This window comes from Culex quinquefasciatus, chromosome 1, assembly GCF_015732765.1.
Source record: "Culex quinquefasciatus strain JHB chromosome 1, VPISU_Cqui_1.0_pri_paternal, whole genome shotgun sequence".
NCBI classification, from domain to species: Eukaryota; Metazoa; Arthropoda; class Insecta; order Diptera; family Culicidae; genus Culex; species Culex quinquefasciatus.
The window spans coordinates 36,908,387-36,932,763 of NC_051861.1; the positions used below are offsets into that span (position 1 = coordinate 36,908,387).

General features: G+C 34.6%; 1 protein-coding gene across 4 annotated transcripts in view; it reads left to right on the forward strand.

Annotated features, from left to right (window-relative positions):
- LOC6048394 overlaps nucleotides 1-24,377 on the forward strand; it is a 242,647-nt gene that overhangs the window by 144,663 nt on the left and 73,607 nt on the right. The window contains exon 1 of one of the 4 annotated variants that reach the window (XM_038249642.1): nucleotides 12,650-13,303. The exons of the other annotated variants lie outside the window; for them this stretch is intronic. The gene's annotated coding sequence lies outside the window, so the exon portion shown is untranslated. Of the gene's footprint in view, nucleotides 1-12,649; nucleotides 13,304-24,377 lie in introns of those variants that run through there. 4 annotated transcript variants of the gene reach the window in all.

The following is a 24,377-nucleotide window of genomic DNA, read 5'->3' on the forward strand; positions in this document are numbered from 1 at the left end:
ACATTAAACATTAAACATTAAACATTAAACATTAAACATTAAACATTAAACATTAAACATTAAACATTAAACATTAAACATTAAACATTAAACATTAAACATTAAACATTAAACATTAAACATTAAACATTAAACATTAAACATTAAACATTAAACATTAAACATTAAACATTAAACATTAAACATTAAACATTAAACATTAAACATTAAACATTAAACATTAAACATTAAACATTAAACATTAAACATTAAACATTAAACATTAAACATTAAACATTAAACATTAAACATTAAACATTAAACATTAAACATTAAACATTAAACATTAAACATTAAACATTAAACATTAAACATTAAACATTAAACATTAAACATTAAACATTAAACATTAAACATTAAACATTAAACATTAAACATTAAACATTAAACATTAAACATTAAACATTAAACATTAAACATTAAACATTAAACATTAAACATTAAACATTAAACATTAAACATTAAACATTAAACATTAAACATTAAACATTAAACATTAAACATTAAACATTAAACATTAAACATTAAACATTAAACATTAAACATTAAACATTAAACATTAAACATTAAACATTAAACATTAAACATTAAACATTAAACATTAAACATTAAACATTAAACATTAAACATTAAACATTAAACATTAAACATTAAACATTAAACATTAAACATTAAACATTAAACATTAAACATTAAACATTAAACATTAAACATTAAACATTAAACATTAAACATTAAACATTAAACATTAAACATTAAACATTAAACATTAAACATTAAACATTAAACATTAAACATTAAACATTAAACATTAAACATTAAACATTAAACATTAAACATTAAACATTAAACATTAAACATTAAACATTAAACATTAAACATTAAACATTAAACATTAAACATTAAAAATTAAACATTAAACAATAAGGCTGTTGTTATCAAAGTTTATATCGCTTAAAAGAAATATTTGTTTTGAAAAACTTGGAAATAGAAGTTTAATCAAATGCATGTTTCTGCTTTTGTAATCATATGTAGCATTTAATTTAGAATTAATTAAGCACCAATAAAAAAAATATTGAATGTTAATGAAATACCAATGTACAGTCCCGCAAAAAAAAATAGTATTTTATGAAAAATAAAGTATTTTTAATTATTTATGTCCTACATTGTTTCTCCACAGTTCATAAAATCATAATAATAAAACAACGGGAAATGTGTTCATTAATATCTTTCTATGTGTGTTTCCACTTATTTCCGATAAATTAAGGTAAAATTACATCGAAAAACTTACTTAATCCACCCATGTGGTTGATGCCTTCCTCACTCATTACCAACAATGAATGATATGATAAGTTTGGACCAAATTTGATTTAATTTTCTTAGATTCGATAAAAGTACCGTCAGTAGGGGTGACTATGGGTCAAAAAACGATACACCTCTCGTAATTTCTTAATAACAAAAACAATTAAAATAACACCAAAAATCTTTTATCGTAGAATTGTTCTTAGATAATTTACTAACATTTTCCCAAAATATGGTGTAATTTGATGGACTCTACCTTAAATGGCAATCGTTTGAAAATTGACCCAATCTCACCCCCCTATGGTTACATTGGGTCAAATGAAACTAAAATGATGCTCAAATACAAAGATATGGTAAAAACAAGTCATCCAACAGTGTTTCTTGTTCGAGGGAATCGTATTGACATGCTAAAGTGTTTGAAGTAGAGTTTTTAAAACATTTGGGTACTTTTTGATCAATTCCAACAAAATTTTTAAAAAGTTGATTTTTCGAGAGGTCATTTTTGGCCAAAAACGTACCTCAATTTTAGACAGCTGCTAAAATGACAGGATTTGTTCTAGGAACGGGATTTTTTCAGCAAAGTTATCTCAAGATGTCCCTTGCACAACCCTATTAACAGAATTTAGTTTCATTGAGAAGTACCTGAGAAATGGTAAAATCCGTAAAAAATCACTTTGACCCAATCTCACCCCCCAGACCCAATGTCACCCCCACTGACGGTACACAAATATCACTAAGTGGTCATTACATGAGACAGGGTTGCTAGATCTTCAAACTTTTAGAAACGTTTGATGGGTTTTCAATTACCTAGCCAACGATGGGTGAGATCCGACCTCAAAAAAATACTTAAATATTACTTAAGAGGCAGTATTTGTAGATTTTGCTCGGTTTGTTCTAGAGGTCGTATCGTATCGTGAAATATTCCGAGAAATCCAAATATGACAAAATTTAGACTAAAAAAAACCGCTACAGGGCAAAAACTAACGTTGTTGAATGTTTGTTATACAAAAATCGAAAAACTATGAGGAAAACTGCAACTAGCCAAAAAGTTAATTCCATAGGCTTTTAGTCCATGAATTTCCCTAACTTTTGACCTATGGGAGTATGGGTGTTGGAGGCTGTTGCAAAAAGTTATTAAGGTTTTAAAAAAAATCAATTTTCAACAGTAATTTGCAAAAGCTATGACAAAAAGTCAAACCAATCCTGGATGTCTATGACGCATTTTGAAGAGCTTCAAAGAACCTTTCAAATGCAGCTAAGAGAGTTGGAATTGATGAAGTTTTACGAAAATGCGTGCAAATTTAAGATTTTTCATGTTTTTTGGACCTCAAATTTCAATGTTCGTTTTACCCCACTTCCCGTTGTAGTAGGGGGCTCATATTTGGCATGAGTTCATCTCATGTATAGACAAACAAACGCTGAAAATTTCATCCAAATTGGAGCACCTCGAACCGATCTGTTACACATTGGTAAAAAAAACTCGCTCTTAAGAAGTCATCAGACAGGGTTGCCAGATCATCAATGTTTTGAACTCGTTTGGAAGTCTCTCGATAGGTCGGATTATGGATCCGGACACAGTTTTAGTACAGATATGTGAGATTCGGCTTCAGAAAGTACATAAATATCAATTAAGTGGTTACGACTTGAGACAGGGTTGCCAGATCTTCGATCTTTTGGACTCATTTGAAAAATCATTTGATTACCTATCAAACTCAATATAAATTGATGATATTTCGTTCTATTTTTGGTCATTTATCTAACATCCGGATATTTGCGAAAACACATTTGTTTAATGCACTTTTGAACTACTTATCGAAACTTAAATTTTGTTGGAACACGATCCATTTGGCTTAAATTGGTTCAGGCAGTGTCTAGAAAACTGAGCGACATTTTTCTATGTCTATGTCTGTCTGTTCTATGAGCTTTATGTAAAAACTTCATTTTTAGAGCAGGATCATAACCTTACCTCAGGCGAAACAGGTTGTGTTCAACCATCAAATATAATACCTTTATTATTAAACTTGTTTACTAAGTAGCTACAAAAATAAAAATGAAATCTTGAGAACCCCTTAACCATCCTCGCCCAGAGAACCCAACACGATGCTGGCTTAGCGAGAAGGCAAAAAAACAGACTCTGAACAAAAAAAAATCACACTCCGACACCAAGAGCCGTGCGAATTATGATGCTCAACAACTGGCAACCCTTCACACCGTGGGTTGAGAAAAAATGACTGCCAGGAAGCGGAAGGCGAAAAAACTTCTAAACTCGGTGCAGCACACGTACATCACACACACACACACGCACACATCGACACATTTACGCGGCTAATGTTAGACGAGAAGGTAGAGAAAATCATCATTCATCAAGCCAGCAGCACCACCACCACCATCTTCTGGCTGACTTCCGGAAGGTCTTCCTCCCACGGCTAGGCTCTTCACTATACCAGTGTCGTTGGGAAAGCATTTTCACGTCTGGCGTGAAAATGCTGCTTTTCCTGTTGTTGTACTGTTGTATCCTATCCGTGGTTGTTTTCTTCTTCGACGTTTTTTTTTTGCTCCGGAGTTGCACAAGATGCCATTTTTTGTGTGCTGCAACTGCTGACACATTTATGACGAAGTGTGTTTCTACTTAATGTTTGCTAAATAATTGAGTTCATCATTTGTGGGTTGTGAGCAAACAGGGAAACTTTGTTAGTTTGACACTTGGCAGTTTGTTGAATTGATAAAGCTTCCGTTCATTTCGCAACAATCCAATGTCAAACCAACAGCGTTCTACTGTAGTACAAGTGCTTTTAAATATAAGAGGAAATGATTCCTTGTCGTGATTCCACGCATTTCTTCGTCAAATGCACTTTCATTGTAGCATTTAAAAATGCAAACAAAATCGTCAACAACTTTAATACGCAATCAATGAAGTCCATCAATAGGAACATGCTTTTACGTCTGTTTAACCAGTTTTTCCCTCCGTTTCTGGACAGAGTGAAAGAAAGACCATCACCGCAGACGTATCATTATAATTATTTTAATTACTTGCAATTACGCAACCAATTAGGCGTGTACTAATTGCACAAACATCATCGCCGCCACTTCGTCCTCGCCCTGTATTCAGACAGAAGGGGGGAGAAAGAGTTCAACAGATTTTTTTTCTTGTGAAAAGTAGAACAAAGTTGGCGCATCTTCGAATAAATTGGTTGAAATGAAAAAGCATTTCATTGAATCATATTATCCCGCGCTGATTGTATACTTGAATTTACCTTTCGAATAAGACACAAATTTGATAAATCTGGTAAATCCAATTTGGTGTCTTCGGCAAAGTTGTAAGTATTATTGAGGACTATTGAGAAAAAATAGGTAAACGGAAAAAATTGCCGATTTTTCAATAAACTTTTTTTTTCTCAAACACTCAATTTCCCAAAATACGTATTTTTTTATTTTCGAGATTATTTTATATGTTTTAGGGGACAAAAACTCGCAACTTTAGAGCCATAGAGGCCACCGAGTTATGAATTTTTGAAAAATAGTGATTTTTGGAAAAAAAATCAAAATTTTATGTAAAAACAAAATTAATTTTTAAATTTATAATTGAATTTCCAATCGAAAAGTTCCAATTGTGAAATTTTCCGATAATTTGGAAAAAATATTTTGAAAATAATTAAATCAAGACTAGCATTTTAAATGGCCGTAATATTCAATGTTTGGCCTTTTTAAAATGTTAGTTTTGATTTAAAAAATTTCAAAACATTTTTTTCGAAAGTATCGGAAAATTTTAAATTTTTCATGTATTAACATTAGTTGCTGCGATATCGACATTAGAAAATGGTGGGTTGTTTTGGTGAGACTTAAAAAACTTCAATTTTTCTGTTTCTTTTCCCTCAAGCGGCTGTATCTCAGCAACCCGAGGTCCAATCTTCAATGTCTCTTAGACAATATCATAGCAAATTTTCTGAACTTTTCAAAAAAGATATTTTTAGAAATGGTCACTCATGGTCACTATTTTTAAAAATCGAAAAACTGCAAATATTTCGCTAAAATCCAAGTTTCAGTGGCTATATCTTGAAAACAGAGCCCTTTATCAAAAAATCTGTAGAGTTCTTTTCGATTGCAAATTAAATTTATTTGTCAAATTTGTTTTTGCATCAAATTAATTTTTTTTTAAAAATCCCTATTTTTTCAAAAAAAATTAACTCGGCGGCAAATTTTTTGACCATGTTTCTCTACGGCTAAAAAGTTGTGGGTTTTTGTCCATTAAAACATCAAAAAATCTCGAAAATCAAAAAATAACTTATTTTTGGAAATTGAGTGTTTGTGAAAAAAAACGTTGATTGGAAAATCTGCAATTTTTTTTCCGTGTACCTATTTTTTTCTCAATAGCTACAACTTTGTCGAAGACACCAAATTGATCAGAAAACTAAATCATAAGTTACATCTATTTGAATATGTACGTACCATTTTTGTTTGACAAGCTGCCAAAATTGTATGGAGACTTGTATGGGTAAACCAATGACACAAAATAGCTTATTTGGTTATAGGGAAATTATCCTCAAAGTTTGAACCAAATAAAAAATACAAAAAATAAAAATGGTCGAAATCGGCAGATTTCGTAGAGAGTTGCTCAATTGTTAAGCAATACCAGTTTAAAAAAAATGTAAGATTTGATGAAAACAAAAACATTTTGCGGTACTATACTCAAAAAATTCGCAAAAAACAACAAGTTTTGAATAAACTCAAACATTTATAAATTCAATCCAAACTTGCTTCAAACGCATGAGAATGCATTTTAAATTTATTTCAGCTGAATTCGTATTTTTTGTTTGGCCATTAGGGTGACCTAAAAAATGGCAATTTTCGTCGTTTTTAACAAAAAATACTTTTTTCCAAAAATGATAGCTCCGCGCCATTTCATCCGATTTTAACTGTCTTCGACGCAAACGAAAGGGTATAAGGTAGGCATTTAAAGAAAAATAGTAAGAAGTTTCAAATATTTATCCTAAAATTTTAAAAGGTCGCATGAAAACATAAAATGCTGTTGCGAAGGTCCCAGGACCAAATAGCCTATATCTGAAAATATTTTCACCGGATTCCTTGGAAAATTTAACATAACATATTATGTTTTTCACCCTGTGTTCTATCATGTCGCACGTCGCTTTTTTTACGTTCCGAGAAAAAACGCGTTTTAATGTTTAACCTTGAATAAAAAAAACAGAGCATATTTTGTTTGGTTGGCCATTCTGTGCATTATCCCGAAGTTTGGTTTAATTTTGTTGCCGGAGTCCCGAGTTATAATTACAAATGTTTACGGTAGCCGAGATTGTACGTGTGTCAAACACGTTCTGATCTGAAATCCCTTTGACCAGTTGTCACACTTGCACCAATCACATAGATGAATTGAACAAGTTTCTTTTTTTCAATTTCTCGTGACTGTGAATCAATTAGGTCTAACAATTCTTTCTCCAAATTCAAACCAAATACCTTACACTCAATTGCTAGCTCTCCAGCACCACGATTTCCAAAAGCTAATCCAACTGTTTGCCACAAACGGCTTGACCTAGTCAAACAACTGCGCCTTCTCCACCGAGCCAGCACCATTTAAAAGTGTCATAAAATTTAATAACCACCCCCCACCGCCACCCACAACTATGCAAACAAAACCGGCACCGCAGCCAAAACCTCGAAATTCCATCGCGTCCGTGCCAGGATCATCATCACCATTATCAGCATTATGCACAGTTTGCACGTGTCCCCAAAGGAGAGAGCGCGCCAGATAAAAACCAATTCTGCTTTCCGTTTGAAAAGAGAGATTTTTTTGTTTAAACAACCGCACAAAAAAAACTGCATTTATAAATTGACGTGAACAAACAAAATTAAAATAAAAACGCTTCCGAACCATCACCAAACAAACGCTTGCTGGAGAAGGCCCACCTTGTGTTTGGTTCGACCTCCGGGGTTGTCCGGAACGGTTTGCTGTGTTGACAAAACATTGTAGTACAAGCACGACGAACCAAAAAGAGATGAATTTATCTTGAAATTTTTGTCCAGAATCATGAAATCTTCGATTGTGACGTAATTTTTTGACAGGGTTGCCAGATCTTCAATGACTCAAATACTGTATACACAAGCAGAAGATGCACAAATCAAATCTCGGGTGGTCTCTGAAATTCATAAATTTCAGAGGGTTGCCAGTTACTAAATAACAATTTCCAGTGCAATTTATTTATAAGTTTGTTTTGCTTTTAAAAACACTCTTTCATTTGTCATAGAACCACCCTATTCCGACACCAGCCACAGCATCATTGCTTCATGGTCCATTTGCGTAGATGACGCGACTGCTGCCGAACCCCGGAAGAGTGCGCCGGATGTTTGCAGAATCGGGCAATTGAAAGGGGAACCCCAAACCCGGACAACAATGACGCTCGCGCAAATGTACCCGAGGAGGCTCGTCCTGCCCGGACAAAGAAATCCCATTAACAAGAGTAGCGCGGCCCTGCCCGGGGGCCGTAATCGTTCCGGGTTGAGTAGTTCGCACGCGGCATCATCAGTGATGGCCGGGGTCATACAATTGTCAATTAAATTTGAATTTTAGCCCATTTGGGAAACTTGCGCGCGTTTGGAAGTGAAAAAGTTGGGCCATTTTTCGGCGGAATAACTCTACTTTAGCGGGGATAATCCTCGGGAAAGTACACACTCGCCAACACGCCGGGGAAGAATTAGTACAAGCTCATCGTTCCACGGTGATGGTACCGGCAATAAAGGCGGACACGGGTTCGTTTCGGCGTGGAATTTCAATGAAATGTATGCCCTACAGCAGGAGGTCGGATAGGGTGAAACAACATCGATCGGCTGTTGGTTAGGGCAATAGTAGCAGTTTTGAAGAGCTCTTTTTACTTGCCATCGTAGACACAGTTACCTACCATTCCTCGTGTGGACAATTCTTGAGTTTTATTTGAATAGGTCTTAAAACATAGAAAACCTCAAAAATTTAGATTGTAAATCAGGCCTGCCCAACGTCCGGCCCGCGGGCCGGATCCGGCCCGCGATGGCTTTCCAAATTAGTTCTATGACCGGCCCTCAAGGCTGGGCATGACATATTAAATAAATAAATTGATTGTTTGAAATAAAAAAATAAGCCTGAGATCGAATTTTAACATATGATAACAATATTCTTCATTTAATTCTTATAATTTATATATAGATATTTTCAAACTGAAAAATGGTGCAAGAAAACAAAATTATTCATTTCGTAAAACAGTGAAATTTATGAAAAAACTTGAATTGTTGTATAAAAATGTACAAAAAGACACTAAATTTTAATTTCTTTCAGTATTAACTGTGTTTACTTCAAATTGAAGTTTTTTTTATATTTTCTTTTTTTAATTAATAGGTGAGGAAAAACTAATGTTTTTTTCCAGAACAACTTTTCAGTGATAAAAAGCAAATTCTTCATACTGAAAATAGATGGCTGCAATTTTTTATCATTAAAATAAAAAGCTGAGTCAAGAAATTAGGAAGCCAATTTTTTTTATTAGCTTTGAATTTTGAAGAATAAGGAATTGAACATGATCTAATAAATATTTTTTACACTTTTGAAATTTTGTGTGTGTTTAAAAAACATTTTAAAATATTTGAATAAAGGTGCACAACAACGCAAAAAGTTTTTTTTGTAAAGGGTATTCAAATCCAAATTCCCTTTGATTTTTTTAATCATGTCTCATTGATTCTTTTATATTGCAGTGTTGAGGAAATTAAACTTTAAAAAATTGCAACGACCATTGGAAATTGAATGGTGTTTTAATTTAAAATTATATTATCGTTTTTAATTGCAATATTCAAAAACCAACTAAACTATTTTAAACAAACAAAAATGAAAATAAGTGAAATGACCACATTTTTGAAAGTTATCTTTGTTTTTCATTCTTAAAATCAAGATATATGAATCTTATTTGCAACCATGGCTCTTTTATTTATTTACTTTAAAAGAACCTAATCACAAAAAAAAATGTGTTTACTATTTCAACTTATATCAAATACTAGTTCCGGCCCGCCACTGCTTCAGAAAAATCTGATCTGGCCCGCAGGGCCAAAAGGTTGGGCACCCCTGTTGTAAATGGTATCATATCCCAGGTAAAATTATCGTCGATAATATTATCGATTTGAGTCTCAAAGTATACTCACGCAATCCAGAAGTTAAAAATGAGAGTGTGTGCTTGCAACAAGGAGTTGAACTTTTTGAAAATCCTTGGTTAGCTTCACAGCTACTGCACAGAAAGTTTTACATTATGTTTCGCTTTGACAGCTCGATAGGAAGGTCTGCGTAGCATGCTTTAACCCGGATGAGAGCGTTCTTTTTCGTGTTGTGTGTTAAAGCCCTACTTATCGAATCTAGTGCAAGCAGCAGTGCCTCTATTTTTGTTCTTTTGTGCTCTATTTGTGTTCCAATTATGCATCTCCATCTGGGGCTTAAGTTTTTAAATATATTTTTTCACTGCTTCTGGCCCATTAAATTAACTGCTTAAATGTATTTATCTATTCACCATATGATTTATTTATATGTTTACATTGTTCCTTATATGTACTCAAAGTTGTTAACAAAATACCGTATTTTTCGAAAAAACTAAATTTTCATAATTTGCAATATGGGTATCGAACGAAGCGAAACTTTGTTTTATTTTAACCTTATTATAGGGTCTACCAACACACAGGAAATCGGGAAAAGTAGCCCCGACCCCTTTACAAATTGCGTGAAACTTTGTCCTAAGGAGTAACTTTTGTCCCTGATCACGAATCCGAGGTCTATTTTTTTATATCTCGTGACGGAGGGGCGATACGACCCCTTTCAATTTTGAACACGCGAAAAAAGAGGTGTTTTCAATAATTTACAGCCTAAAACGGTGATGAGATAGAAATTCGGTGTAAAAGAGACTTTTATGTAACACTAGCCCGATTTGATGGCGTACTTAGAATTCCGAAAAAACGTATTTTTCATCAAAAAAAACACTAAAAAAGTTTTAAAAACTCTGCCATTTTCCGTTACTCAACTGTAAAAAAAATTGAAACATGTCATTTCACGGGAAATTTAATGTACTTTTCGAATCTACATTGACCCAGAAGGGTCATTTTTTCATTTATAACAAAATTTATCATTTTATAATTTCGTGTTTAAAGTTAGAATTTTCAGGATAATTTTTTAGAGTGTAACAATGTTTAACAAAGTTTACAATGTTTTACAATAATTTTGATATATAAACATGAAGCCATCACGAGTCATCGCGATTCTACGAAAAAAAAAAATTTCAAAAAGTTACATTTTGCGATCCCCTTTGTTTTATCGTCCTTGTCTGTCGCGGGTGACCATAAACGGCCATGATCAACGACGACCAACTTTTTCAAAACTTTTTTTCGTAAAATCGCGATAACTCGTGATGTTTATAACCCCTAATGTTTGCAAATCATTTTTTTTGTGATTGTCTGCTCTACTACTTTGTAAAATATTGTTACACTCTAAAAAATTTCCCTGCAAAGTTAGAAAAAACAAGAAATTTTAAAATAAAAAATTTTGTTCTGAATGAAAAACGACCCTTCTGGGTAAATGTAGATTCGAAAAGAACATTAAATTTCCCATAATGTTCCAAAAAAATGTACAGCTAAGCAAAGGAAAATTGCAGAGTTTTTGAAACTTTTTCTGTGTTTTTTCGATGAAAAATAAGTTTTTTTCGGAATTCTGAGTACGCCATCAAATCGGGCGTCTAATTTTACATAAAAGTCCCTTTGACACCAAATTTCATTCTCATCACCGTTTCAGGCTGCAAGTTATTGAAAAACACCTCTTTTTTCGCATGTTCAAAAATTGAAGGGGTCGTACCGCTCCTCCTTCAGGATATCGTTAGTTGTGTGCTATCTTGTGACAACGACCATTTAGTACTTTTCGAGAAAACCGATTTTTAACGCTCCAAGTTTCAACTTGGTAAGCTTCGAGATACAGCAAAATTGAAATTACGAAATACAAAAATATTTAAAACACTTACGCCCTTCTCAAATGTCATTATCGAGTGAAACTGGCTCCATATACACAACAATGGCTTATATATGTCTAGGATAACATGTCTACAAAGTTTCATTTAAATCGGAGAGGGTCGAGAAAAAAGTACCTAAAAAAACCCATTTTTGGGCTGGAATTGCTCGTAAATATTTCTTCAATGAATATGTTTAGTTGACCTTAAAAAAAGTTTCAATAAGTTGAATTGAGTCTCGGAAGCAGCACTCGGAAGTACATGGTGTACTTTTCAACAAAAAGGCATAAGTTCGGTTTTTATATGTGAGAAACTTATTTCGGATGTGAGTTCATAGGACAGAGTGCAGCACAAATAAAACTTTTTTCAGTAAAATCGCTGTATCTCGCCAGTAGTTCATTTTAGTTTGAGGTCTACATTGATTATTATGTAAAATTGGCCGGGGAACACGATGGTGGTAAAATAAAACAAATAAAAATATAAAGAATTGGTCAAAACTAAATTTTAATACTTAAAACGTTAAAATATAATATTAGTGGGCATTAAAGGGTTAAAATTGTATTTTTATCGAATTTCTTGGACGATTTTCTATGAAATTCTACCTCTAGAAAGTCTTTTGCTCAAATAGTTGCAAAGTTATGATCAAAAAAAAAGTTTTTTAGAAAATCGTCAAAAAAGATGGCGGTGCCAAAACTAGATTTCTGTTAACTATAGATGAACGTTCCCTCCAAGTTTGGTCCAAATCGGTGAAGATGAAGTCCAAAACCAGTTGACCTGGAATGACCCATATTCATCAGAAACTGATGAAAATTCACCAATTCCTGATGTCACATGATATTACACATTTTTTTGCCACTAAATCTAATACCATTTCCTGATGAATATTACCACCTTTTTTCTGTTTAGTTTCGAGTAGGAATCTCGCAATCGAGAACGCCAAGGCTGTAAGCGAATAATTTATTTGTTATTTTTGGAAAAAGTTTGTTAGTTGGTGGAATGAATGGTGCCTTAAATGTTTTATTTAATGCTTTAATTTGCTTATGACGTCGATACTGTTATCACCAAATATTGCATTATTTCCTAATTCCCTATAATTTATTCTATCGAAATTTAAACCCACGTCTAGCGAGATAACACCAAAACGCAACAACGATATCATTCATAGCCAATTCCCGCCAAACCAACAAGTCCCCAAGTAAGCTCCCTTCAAATCAGTTGATCAAGCCCGCTCTTATCAGTGCTCTCTTATCTATAAATATAAAAAAGTCCCCCTCTCCGACCATTCCGACTCGACACTGGCACTTTCCAGTATCATTCCAACGGTCGGTCGCGTCTGTTCGCTTCTCCTCTTCAGCAAACTATTCCAAGAATGCAGACACTAGTTGAATTACTTCGTCCGCGATTAAGTTAGACCAGTTTAGTGTTCAGTGCAGCGAAGAATCCGAGAACGACGCAAAGAGAAGTGTCGATGAAATTATTCTCGTGATGCATATCGACTACTTAAGGGGACGGACGGCCACCCACCCACGTGTGAAACGACTCTGCTGTAGAATCCGGCGTTGACTGCATCGCTCGGTACAAAAACTTGCCGCAGTTGCGTTCTGCCCTACGACCTAATCAGTTTAAATTGCGCGTGTTTGTCCAATCGTGTGACTCTGCTGCTGAATTTAAGTGAGTGCTCTGTTTTCGTCGCATTTGTTTTCATTTTTTTTTTGTTTTTTTGCGATGTTCCAAATTTGAGCGACAGCGACTAAGCGACTGAGTGGGGACGGGGCGTCTGCGACTAACTGGCGATGGTTATTGAATTAGTTTGTGGTTTGCAATCACTCAGTGATGGGAGAAGTTGTGAATGAGGGCGATTCCATTTGTGTAAACATTGTCGTCGTTGCCGTTGCTGTGAATCAGAAGCTATTGTGAGAAAATTATCAGCTTTATGGTGGTGGCGACTGATTGCTGGGGTATGTAAAACAAAAGTATATATTCAATCCATAGATGACCATAAATACTGGTTTTACGAGCGCAACCACTGTACACTGTAGTGTGTATCTTTATACGCTGCATGAGGCACATTAGATCTGATAAAATGACACGATTTTAGTTGTAACTGTTGGGAAAGAAGCACTGACTACTGACAGATGACAATTTATTATGTTTTTTGATAATTTTTATATAGACACTGTTTGAATCGGGACAGCAATCTGAATGTAGAGAAGCAGTAGTGGGGTAACACAATTCTTACATTTCTGTCTGGCTGGCCGGTAGCGAAATGATGGGAAAGTATAATTGGATTCAAAATCTGAAAATGCTGATTATTCATACCCAGGTATTAGGTGGTGGCATCCCTCGCGATGCTGCTCACAACGAACAATTTCAGAATGGCAGAGAACCTAGCAATACCGCCATCTTTTCCAAAGACACCAATCAGAATTCGTTCGCTACTGGGTTGCATACACTACCTCATCAAATTACATTTTTTTAAATGTCGAAAAGATCGGAAAAATTCACGACTGTTTCATGTTTTAACATTTAAAATCGGACCATTAATGGCCTATCTACAATCACTTAGCTTAGAATAGTTAAGTAAAGTAAAACTTAGAAAATGAACACAACTTACGGCCGTCATCCACAATCAACTTAGAAAATTTGCTGGGCTGATATACGTTGCTATGCAGTTGTTTGTTTACCTTTGATATGGAAACGTCAACTTACCGTAGATTTTGAAATTCTCCAAACCATACGACCATAATTTCTAATTTTATTCCTTTTCATTGTAGAAGATCAGATTCATTTCCATTGATTCAAACTCCTAAGCTAAGTGAATTTTTCTAAGTTAAGTGATTGTAGATAGGCCATAAGCCACTGTATCTCGGCAACCAGAAGTCCAATCTTCAATGTCTCTTCGAAAATTTTATAGCAAATTTTCTGAACATTAAAAACATATTTTTAGAAATGGTCACTCATGGTCACTATTTTTAAAAATCGAAAAACTTCAAATATTTCGCTAAAATCAAACTTTTGTTGGCAGTGCTGCGGAGTCGGGTCATATTTCAAGCGACTCCGACTCCGACTCCGGCTTTCTGGGATTAGCTGAATCCAACTCCGGCTCCGGTTCCGGCTTTCAGATCCAACCGACTCCGACTCCAACTCCGGCCCACCAACTCTAGCCGACTCCAACTCCAGCTTTCAAAAAATGGTTGGCTCCAACTCCGACTACGACTCCTCATATTTTTAAATATTTCAAAAGTTAGTTTACTATTATTTCAAAAACATTGATAAATACAGGGGTGTGCTTATGGGTAGATTTGAGTAGATGACATCTACTTAGCTGTTTGCTTAAATTTAATTATTTTTTAAGGAAAAATATTCAAGTTAAACGATATTTTTGACCATAAAAGGGCTTGCACCAAGTTTCACCAATTTCTTGGCTCAATTTTGAAGCGCCCTTTTCTTTTTTTCAAGTCATATGCACTCTTTCTGGAAAGTCAACCAAACATTTCAATGTTCCAAGGTAGTGCTGTCGCAGTCAGTCGCAAAGTCGCCAAGTCGAGGAGCGATATTTTTAAATTAAGTTTGTCTGAAGGCACCCTAGGATTTAAAAATTGTATTGAAATTCTCAATATGAAAATTTGACTGGAGGCGCCCCTACGACTTAAAAAATTGTATTGAAATTCTCAATATGAAAATTTGACTGGAGGCGCCCCTACGACTTAAAAATTGTATTGAAATTCTCAATATGAAAATTTGACTGGAGGCGCCCCTACGACTTAAAAAAATGTATTGAACTTCTCAATATGAAAATTTGACTGGAGGCGCCCCTACGACTTAAAGAAATGTATTGAACTTCTCAATATGAAAATTTGACTGGAGGCGCCCCTACGAACTAAAAAAATGTATTGAAATTCTCAATATGAAAATTTGACTGGAGGCGCCCCTACGACTTAAAAAAATGTATTGAAATTCTCAATATGAAAATTTGACTGGAGGCGCCCCTACGACTTAAAAAAATGTATTGAAATTCTCAATATGAAAATTTGACTGGAGGCGCCCCTACGACTTAAAAAATGTATTGAACTTCTCAATATGAAAATTTGACTGGAGGCGCCCCTACGACTTAAAAAAATGTATTGAAATTCTCAATATGAAAATTTGACTGGAGGCGCCCCTACGACTTAAAAATGTATTGAAATTCTCAATATGAAAATTTGACTGGAGGCGCCCCTACGACTTAAAAATGTATTGAACTTCTCAATATGAAAATTTGACTGGAGGGGCCCCTACGAACTAAAAATGTATTGAAATTCTCAATATGAAAATTTGACTGGAGGCGCCCCTACGACTTAAAAATGTATTGAAATTCTCAATATGAAAATTTGACTGGAGGCGCCCCTACGACTTAAAAATGTATTGAAATTCTCAATATGAAAATTTGACTGGAGGCGCCCCTACGACTTAAAAAATGTATTGAACTTCTCAATATGAAAATTTGACTGGAGGCGCCCCTACGACTTAAAAATGTATTGAAATTCTCAATATGAAAATTTGACTGGAGGCGCCCCTACGACTTAAAAATGTATTGAAATTCTCAATATGAAAATTTGACTGGAGGCGCCCCTACGACATAAAAATGTATTGAAATTCTCAATATGAAAATTTGACTGGAGGCGCCCCTACGACTTAAAAATGTATTGAAATTCTCAATATGAAAATTTGACTGGAGGCGCCCCTACGACTTAAAAAATGTATTGAACTTCTCAATATGAAAATTTGACTGGAGGCGCCCCTACGACTTAAAAATGTATTGAAATTCTCAATATGAAAATTTGACTGGAGGCGCCCCTACGACTTAAAAAAATGTATTGAAATTCTCAATATGAAAATTTGACTGGAGGCGCCCCTACGACATAAAAAAATGTATTGAAATTCTCAATATGAAAATTTGACTGGAGGTGCCCCTACGACTTAAAAAGAATTATTAAACTTCTCAATATGAAAATTTGACTGGAGGCGCCCCTACGACTTAAAAAAATGTATTGAAATTCTCAATATGAAAATTTGACTGGAGGCGCCCCTACGACTTAAAAAAATGTATTGAAATTCTCAATATGAAAATTTGACTGGAGGCGCCCCTACGACTTAAAAAATGTATTGAACTTCTCAATATGAAAATTTGACTGGAGGCGCCCTACGACTTAAAAAATGTATTGAAATTCTCAATATGAATATTTGACTGGAGGCGCCCCTACGACTTAATAAAATGTATTGAAATTCTCAATATGAAAATTTGACTGGAGGCGCCCTACGACTTAAAAAAATTATTAAACTTCTCAATATGAAAATTTGACTGGAGGCGCCCCTACGACTTAAAAAAATGTATTGAAATTCTCAATATGAAAATTTGACTGGAGGCGCCCCTACGACTTAAAAAAATGTATTGAAATTCTCAATATGAAAATTTGACTGGAGGCGCTCCTACGACTTAAAAAAAATTATTAAACTTCTCAATATGAAAATTTGACTGGAGGCGCCCTTATGGCTGAAAAAATTGAACAGGGGTGTGCTTATGGGTAGATTTGAGTAGATGACATCTACTTAGCTGTTTGCTTAAATTTAATTATTTTTAAGGAAAAATATTCAAGTTAAACGATATTTTTGACCATAAAAGGGCTTGCACCAAGTTTCACCAATTTCTTGGCTCAATTTTGAAGCGCCCTTTTCTTTTTTTCAAGTCATATGCACTCTTTCTGGAAAGTCAACCAAACATTTCAATGTTCCAAGGTAGTGCTGTCGCAGTCAGTCGCAAAGTCGCCAAGTCGAGGAGCGATATTTTTAAATTAAGTTTGTCTGAAGGCACCCCTAGGATTTAAAATTGTATTGAAATTCTCAATATGAAAATTTGACTGGAGGCGCCCCTACGACTTAAAAATTGTATTGAAATTCTCAATATGAAAATTTGACTGGAGGCGCCCCTACGACTTAAAAATTGTATTGAAATTCTCAATATGAAAATTTGACTGGAGGCGCCCTACGACTTAAAAAATGTATTGAACTTCTCAATATGAAAATTTGACTGGAGGCGCCCCTACGACTTAAAGAAATGTATTGAACTTCTCAATATGAAAATTTGACTGGAGGCGCCCTACGAACTAAAAATGTATTGAAATTCTCAATATGAAAATTTGACTGGAGGCGCCCTACGACTTAAAAATGTATTGAAATTCTCAATATGAAAATTTGACTGGAGGCGCCCCTACGACTTAAAAATGTATTGAAATTCTCAATATGAAAATTTGACTGGAGGCGCCCTACGACTTAAAAAAATGTATTGAACTTCTCAATATGAAAATTTGACTGGAGGCGCCCCTACGACTTAAAAATGTATTGAAATTCTCAATATGAAAATTTGACTGGAGGCGCCCCTACGACTTAAAAATGTATTGAAATTCTCAATATGAAAATTTGACTGGAGGCGCCCTACGACTTAAAAAAATTATTAAACTTCTCAATATGAAAATTTGACTGGAGGCGCCCCTACGACTTAAAAATGTATTGAAATTCTCAATATGAAAATTTGACTGGAGGCGCCCCTACGACTTAAAAAAATGTATTGAAATTCTCAATATGAAAATTTGACTGGAGGCGCCCCTACGACTTAAAAAAAATTATTAAACTTCTCAATATGAAAATTTGACTGGAGGCGCCCTTATGGCTGAAAAAAATTGAACAGGGGTGTGCTTATGGGTAGATTTGAGTAGATGACATCTACTTAGCTGTTTGCTTAAATTTAATTATTTTTTAAGGAAAAATATTCAAGTTAAACGATATTTTTGACCATAAAAGGGCTTGCACCAAGTTTTACCAATTTCTTGGCTCAATTTTGAAGCGCCCTTTTTTTTCAAGTCATATGCACTCTTTCTGGAAAGTCAACCAAACATTTCAATGTTCCAAGGTAGTGCTGTCGCAGTCAGTCGCAAAGTCGCCAAGTCGAGGAGCGATATTTTTAAATTAAGTTTGTCTGAAGGCACCCCTAGGATTTAAAAAATTGTATTGAAATTCTCAATATGAAAACTTGACTGGAGGCGCCCCTACGACTTAAAAAATTGTATTGAAATTCTCAATATGAAAATTTGACTGGAGGCGCCCCTACGACTTAAAAAATTGTATTGAAATTCTCAATATGAAAATTTGACTGGAGGCGCCCCTACGACTTAAAAAATGTATTGAACTTCTCAATATGAAAATTTGACTGGAGGCGCCCCTACGACTTAAAAATGTATTGAACTTCTCAATATGAAAATTTGACTGGAGGCGCCCCTACGAACTAAAAATGTATTGAAATTCTCAATATGAAAATTTGACTGGAGGCGCCCCTACGACTTAAAAATGTATTGAAATTCTCAATATGAAAATTTGACTGGAGGCGCCCCTACGACTTAAAAAAATGTATTGAAATTCTCAATATGAAAATTTGACTGGAGGCGCCCCTACGACTTAAAAAAAATTATTAAACTTCTCAATATGAAAATTTGACTGGAGGCGCCCTTATGGCTGAAAAAATTGAACAGGGGTGTGCTTATGGGTAGATTTGAGTAGATGACATCTACTTAGCTGTTTGCTTAAATTTAATTATTTTTAAGGAAAAATATTCAAGTTAAACGATATTTTTGACCATAAAAGGGCTTGCACCAAGTTTCACCAATTTCTTGGCTCAATTTTGAAGCGCCCTTTTCTTTTTTTCAAGTCATATGCACTCTTTCTGGAAAGTCAACCAAACATTTCAATGTTCCAAGGTAGTGCTGTCGCAGTCAGTCGCAAAGTCGCCAAGTCGAGGAGCGATATTTTTAAATTAAGTTTGTCTGAAGGCACCCCTAGGATTTAAAAAATTGTATTGAAATTCTCAATATGAAAATTTGACTGGAGGCGCCCCTACGACTTAAAAAATTGTATTGAAATTCTCAATATGAAAATTTGACTGGAGGCGCCCCTACGACTTAAAAAATTGTATTGAAATTCTCAATATGAAAATTTGACTGGAGGCGCCCCTACGACTTAAAAAAATGTATTGAACTTCTCAATATGAAAATTTGACTGGAGGCGCCCCTACGACTTAAAGAAATGTATTGAACTTCTCAATATGAAAATTTGACTGGAGGCGCCCCTACGAACTAAAAAAATGTATTGAAATTCTCAATATGAAAATTTGACTGGAGGCGCCCCTACGACTTAAAAAAATGTATTGAAATTCTCAATATGAAAATTTGACTGGAGGCGCCCCTACGACTTAAAAAAATGTATTGAAATTCTCAATATGAAAATTTGACTGGAGGCGCCCCTACGACTTAAAAAATGTATTGAACTTCTCAATATGAAAATTTGACTGGAGGCGCCCCTACGACTTAAAAAAATGTATTGAAATTCTCAATATGAAAATTTGACTGGAGGCGCCCCTACGACTTAAAAAAATGTATTGAAATTCTCAATATGAAAATTTGACTGGAGGCGCCCCTACGACTTAAAAAATGTATTGAACTTCTCAATATGAAAATTTGACTGGAGGGGCCCCTACGAACTAAAAAAATGTATTGAAATTCTCAATATGAAAATTTGACTGGAGGCGCCCCTACGACTTAAAAAAATGTATTGAAATTCTCAATATGAAAATTTGACTGGAGGCGCCCCTACGACTTAAAAAAATGTATTGAAATTCTCAATATGAAAATTTGACTGGAGGCGCCCCTACGACTTAAAAAATGTATTGAACTTCTCAATATGAAAATTTGACTGGAGGCGCCCCTACGACTTAAAAAAATGTATTGAAATTCTCAATATGAAAATTTGACTGGAGGCGCCCCTACGACTTAAAAAAATGTATTGAAATTCTCAATATGAAAATTTGACTGGAGGCGCCCCTACGACATAAAAAAATGTATTGAAATTCTCAATATGAAAATTTGACTGGAGGCGCCCCTACGACTTAAAAAAATGTATTGAAATTCTCAATATGAAAATTTGACTGGAGGCGCCCCTACGACTTAAAAAAATGTATTGAAATTCTCAATATGAAAATTTGACTGGAGGCGCCCCTACGACTTAAAAAAATGTATTGAAATTCTCAATATGAAAATTTGACTGGAGGCGCCCCTACGACTTAAAAAAATGTATTGAAATTCTCAATATGAAAATTTGACTGGAGGCGCCCCTACGACATAAAAAAATGTATTGAAATTCTCAATATGAAAATTTGACTGGAGGCGCCCCTACGACTTAAAAAAAATTATTAAACTTCTCAATATGAAAATTTGACTGGAGGCGCCCCTACGACTTAAAAAAATGTATTGAAATTCTCAATATGAAAATTTGACTGGAGGCGCCCCTACGACTTAAAAAAATGTATTGAAATTCTCAATATGAAAATTTGACTGGAGGCGCCCCTACGACTTAAAAAAATGTATTGAACTTCTCAATATGAAAATTTGACTGGAGGCGCCCCTACGACTTAAAAAAATGTATTGAAATTCTCAATATGAATATTTGACTGGAGGCGCCCCTACGACTTAATAAAATGTATTGAACTTCTCAATATGAAAATTTGACTGGAGGCGCCCCTACGACTTAAAAAATTGTATTGAAATTCTCAATATGAAAATTTGACTGGAGGCGCCCCTACGACTTAAAAAATTGTATTGAAATTCTCAATATGAAAATTTGACTGGAGGCGCCCCTACGACTTAAAAAATGTATTGAACTTCTCAATATGAAAATTTGACTGGAGGCGCCCCTACGACTTAAAAAATGTATTGAACTTCTCAATATGAAAATTTGACTGGAGGCGCCCCTACGAACTAAAAAAATGTATTGAAATTCTCAATATGAAAATTTGACTGGAGGCGCCCCTACGACTTAAAAAAATGTATTGAAATTCTCAATATGAAAATTTGACTGGAGGCGCCCCTACGACTTAAAAAAATGTATTGAAATTCTCAATATGAAAATTTGACTGGAGGCGCCCCTACGACTTAAAAAAATGTATTGAACTTCTCAATATGAAAATTTGACTGGAGGCGCCCCTACGACTTAAAAAAATGTATTGAAATTCTCAATATGAAAATTTGACTGGAGGCGCCCCTACGACTTAAAAAAATGTATTGAAATTCTCAATATGAAAATTTGACTGGAGGCGCCCCTACGACTTAAAAATGTATTGAACTTCTCAATATGAAAATTTGACTGGAGGGGCCCCTACGAACTAAAAATGTATTGAAATTCTCAATATGAAAATTTGACTGGAGGCGCCCCTACGACTTAAAAATGTATTGAAATTCTCAATATGAAAATTTGACTGGAGGCGCCCCTACGACTTAAAAATGTATTGAAATTCTCAATATGAAAATTTGACTGGAGCGCCCCTACGACTTAAAAAATGTATTGAACTTCTCAATATGAAAATTTGACTGGAGGCGCCCCTACGACTTAAAAATGTATTGAAATTCTCAATATGAAAATTTGACTGGAGGCGCCCTACGACTTAAAAAAATTATTAAATTCTCAATATGAAAATTTGACTGGAGGCGCCCCTACGACTTAAAAAAATGTATTGAAATTCTCAATATGAAAATTTGACTGGAGGCGCCCCTACGACTTAAAAAAATGTATTGAAATTCTCAATATGAAAATTTGACTGGAGGCGCCCCTACGACTTAAAAAAATGTATTGAACTTCTCAATATGAAAATTTGACTGGAGGCGCCCCTACGACTTAAAAAAATGTATTGAAATTCTCAATATGAAAATTTGACTGGAGGCGCCCCTACGACTTAAAAAAATGTATTGAAATTCTCAATATGAAAATTTGACTGGAGGCGCCCCTACGACATAAAAAAATGTATTGAAATTCTCAATATGAAAATTTGACTGGAGGCGCCCCTACGACTTAAAAAAAATTATTAAACTTCTCAATATGAAAATTTGACTGGAGGCGCCCCTACGACTTAAAAAAATGTATTGAAATTCTCAATATGAAAATTTGACTGGAGGCGCCCCTACGACTTAAAAAAATGTATTGAAATTCTCAATATGAAAATTTGACTGGAGGCGCCCCTACGACTTAAAAAAATGTATTGAACTTCTCAATATGAAAATTTGACTGGAGGCGCCCCTACGACTTAAAAAAATGTATTGAAATTCTCAATATGAAAATTTGACTGGAGGCGCCCCTACGACTTAATAAAATGTATTGAAATTCTCAATATGAAAATTTGACTGGAGGCGCCCCTACGACTTAAAAAAAATTATTAAACTTCTCAATATGAAAATTTGACTGGAGGCGCCCCTACGACTTAAAAAAATGTATTGAAATTCTCAATATGAAAATTTGACTGGAGGCGCCCCTACGACTTAAAAAAATGTATTGAAATTCTCAATATGAAAATTTGACTGGAGGCGCTCCTACGACTTAAAAAAAATTATTAAACTTCTCAATATGAAAATTTGACTGGAGGCGCCCTTATGGCTGAAAAAAATTGAACAGGGGTGTGCTTATGGGTAGATTTGAGTAGATGACATCTACTTAGCTGTTTGCTTAAATTTAATTATTTTTTAAGGAAAAATATTCAAGTTAAACGATATTTTTGACCATAAAAGGGCTTGCACCAAGTTTCACCAATTTCTTGGCTCAATTTTGAAGCGCCCTTTTCTTTTTTTCAAGTCATATGCACTCTTTCTGGAAAGTCAACCAAACATTTCAATGTTCCAAGGTAGTGCTGTCGCAGTCAGTCGCAAAGTCGCCAAGTCGAGGAGCGATATTTTTAAATTAAGTTTGTCTGAAGGCACCCCTAGGATTTAAAAAATTGTATTGAAATTCTCAATATGAAAATTTGACTGGAGGCGCCCCTACGACTTAAAAAATTGTATTGAAATTCTCAATATGAAAATTTGACTGGAGGCGCCCCTACGACTTAAAAAAATGTATTGAACTTCTCAATATGAAAATTTGACTGGAGGCGCCCCTACGACTTAAAAAATGTATTGAACTTCTCAATATGAAAATTTGACTGGAGGCGCCCCTACGAACTAAAAAAATGTATTGAAATTCTCAATATGAAAATTTGACTGGAGGCGCCCTACGACTTAAAAAATTGTATTGAAATTCTCAATATGAAAATTTGACTGGAGGCGCCCCTACGACTTAAAAAAATGTATTGAACTTCTCAATATGAAAATTTGACTGGAGGCGCCCCTACGACTTAAAAAATGTATTGAACTTCTCAATATGAAAATTTGACTGGAGGCCCCTACGACTTAAAAATGTATTGAAATTCTCAATATGAAAATTTGACTGGAGGCGCCCCTACGACTTAAAAAAATGTATTGAAATTCTCAATATGAAAATTTGACTGGAGGCGCCCCTACGACTTAAAAAAAATTATTAAACTTCTCAATATGAAAATTTGACTGGAGGCGCCCCTACGACTTAAAAAAATGTATTGAAATTCTCAATATGAAAATTTGACTGGAGGCGCCCCTACGACTTAAAAAAATGTATTGAAATTCTCAATATGAAAATTTGACTGGAGGCGCCCCTACGACTTAAAAAAAATTATTAAACTTCTCAATATGAAAATTTGACTGGAGGCGCCCTTATGGCTGAAAAAATTGAACAGGGGTGTGCTTATGGGTAGATTTGAGTAGATGACATCTACTTAGCTGTTTGCTTAAATTTAATTATTTTTAAGGAAAAATATTCAAGTTAAACGATATTTTTGACCATAAAAGGGCTTGCACCAAGTTTTACCAATTTCTTGGCTCAATTTTGAAGCGCCCTTTTTTCAAGTCATATGCACTCTTTCTGGAAAGTCAACCAAACATTTCAATGTTCCAAGGTAGTGCTGTCGCAGTCAGTCGCAAAGTCGCCAAGTCGAGGAGCGATATTTTTAAATTAAGTTTGTCTGAAGGCACCCTAGGATTTAAAAAATTGTATTGAAATTCTCAATATGAAAATTTGACTGGAGGCGCCCCTACGACTTAAAAATTGTATTGA